This window comes from Alexandromys fortis, unplaced genomic scaffold, assembly GCF_014885135.2.
Source record: "Alexandromys fortis isolate MF-2015 unplaced genomic scaffold, M_Fortis_MF-2015_v1.1 scaffold_80, whole genome shotgun sequence".
In the NCBI taxonomy this organism is placed as follows: Eukaryota; Metazoa; Chordata; class Mammalia; order Rodentia; family Cricetidae; genus Alexandromys; species Alexandromys fortis.
The window spans coordinates 4,719,182-4,721,868 of NW_026068174.1; positions in this window are offsets into that span (position 1 = coordinate 4,719,182).

Consider the following 2,687-nt stretch of genomic DNA (forward strand, 5'->3'; position numbering starts at 1 on the left):
TTTTTTTTTTTTGGTTTTTCAAGACAGGGTTTCTCTGTGGACACAGTCATTTTTTTTTAATTTTTTATGATTTATTTTATTTATTTTATGTGCATTGGTGTGAAGGTGTCAGATCCCCTGGAACTGGATTTTCAGACAGTTGTGAGCTGCCATGTGGGTGCTGGGAATTGAACCCGGGTCTTCTGGAAGAGCAGTCAATGCTCTTAACCGCTGAGCCATTTCTCTAGCCCCGACACAGTCATTTTTTAAAAACACAAACATTTATAGGATTGTAACATATTGTATGTTAGTGAAAACCTCAGAAGGTCCGGAGGTTTAACAGACTGATAGCAAAGGGGTCCATAGTACATTCAAAAACAGAGATGGCTCAGCAGTTAGGAGCATGTCTTGCTCTTGCAGAGGACTTGGGTTTGGACTCCAGTATCTACATGGTAGCTGTCCATGTAACAGGTACAACTGTCAATAACTCCAGTTCCAGGGATCTGATGTCCTCTTCAGACACCAGGCATGCACATGGTGCCCTTACATGCAGGCAAACACTAATATCCATAAAATAGAAATATATAATTATTTTAAATAAACCAGGTGTCGGGGTGCATGCCTTTAATCCCAGCACTCCAGAGGCAGAGGCAGGTGGATCTCTCTGAGTTCAAGGCCAGCCTGAACTACAGAACTTCCAGAACAATCAAAGCTACACAAAGAAACCTTGTCTCAAAAAAAGGGGGGGGGGTTGAAAGGTTGAATTAAACACCCCAAGTCCTTCTCCTTCCAATGGATGGTGCCAAGAACCAAATGCAACAAGTCACACCATTGACAGAGGGACCAATGTGAGAAGTATGAAGACTCTAAAGGAGGAAGGGGCCAAGGCTTGCCCAAGGGATGTGGAGAGCCGACCTGGTACGTAGCTGTAGGGATGAGGTGGGCAGAATATAAAGCCCCCTTGTGGTCTGAAGGCAGAAGTGCAATAAATGCATTCTGGATGCTCAGCCCATTTCTACTTGCTGTTCTTCGGGGGTTAAGGATGGGGGTGAGGGGAATGGGAGTCCTTTACTATCAATCAGACCAGTGGGAGAAAGTCTTCCTTCTGACACAAGAGGAAGTTCCATCTCACTATGACTTTCTGAAGGCTTGTAACCCCACAAACTACAAGGACCCCAGGAATAATCTCCTCACCTGTACACCTGTGCAACCTCATTGACAAAAACCCTCCACATCAATTACATTTTTTTTTTGAGAGAGAGAGAGTCTCTCATGTAGCACTGGCTGTCCTGGTACTGGGCATATAGATGTAGACCAGGCTAGCCTCACTCTGGGAGATCCTCCTGGGTGCTGAGATTGAAGGTGTAAACCACTTTCTGGGGAGTGGTAGCACACGTCTTTAATCCCAGCACTTGGGAGGCAGAGACAGGAGGATCCCCAAGTTTGAGGCCAGCCTGGTCTACAGAGCAAATTCCAGGACAGAAAAACCCTGTCTTGAAAAGACAAAAACAAAACAACAACCAACCAAAAAAAAAAAAAAAAAGTGTGTGCCACCATGCCCAGACTCATTACAGATTCTTACCACATGCCTTCACCACTTTTGTGGCCACTAAAGATTCCTGAGACCTAGATTCCAAGTGCAGCATTTCCCTCTGGGGCTATAGCTCAGTGATGGGCCACTTGCCTAGCAACCGAGGGCCCTGGGTTCAAGTCAAAACAGTCTCCTCCTCTCTCCTACCCTACCCTCAAATTCTGGCCTTCCCAGTGTCCTGGTTAGCATGTTAATGCTGTGATGAAACACCATGACCAAAGCAACTCGGGGAGGAAGTTTATTTGACTCTTACACCTCCATATTCACCATTGGAGAAAGCCAGAACAGGAACTCAAACAAGACAGGAACTGAGAGGCAGAAGCTGATGCAGAGGCCACAACAGAATAACGCTGCTTACTGGCTTACTCACCATGGCTTCTCAGCCTGCTTTATTATAGAACCCAGGACCACCAACCCAGGGGTGGCACCACCCACAATGGGATGGGCCTTCCCCCATCAGTCATTAATTAAGAAAATGCCTTAGGGGCTGGAGAGATGGCTCAGTGGTTAAGAGCATTGCCTGCTCTTCCAAAGGTCCTGAGTTCAATTCCCAGCAACCACATGGTGGCTCACAACCATCTGTAAAGAGGTCTGGCGCCCTCTTCTGGCCTTCAGGCATACACACAGACAGAATATTGTATACATAATAAATAAACAAACAAACAAATAAATAAAAAAAAAGAAAATGCCTTAGCCAGGCCATGGTGGTACATGCTTTCAATGGGAGGCAGAGGCAGGTGGATCTCTGTGAGTTAGAGGCCCAGCGTGCTCTATAGAGCAAGTTCCAGGACAGCCAGAAGTACACATAGAAACCCTGTCTTGGTTAGAGAGGTAGCTCAGAGTTTAAGGCTGCTCTTCCAGAGGTCCTGAGAGTTCAATTCCCAACAACCATATGGTGACTCACAACCGTATATAATGAGATCTGGTGCCCTCTTCTGTCATGCAGGCAGAACACTTTGTACATAATAAATAAATAAATCTTTAAAAAAGAAAGAAGAAAAAACCCTGTCTTGAGCCACCCAGAAGAAGAAGAAGAAGAAGAAGAAGAAGAAGAAGAAGAAGAAGAAGAAGAAGAAGAAGAAGAAGAAGAAGAAGAAGAAGAAGAAGAAGAAGAAGA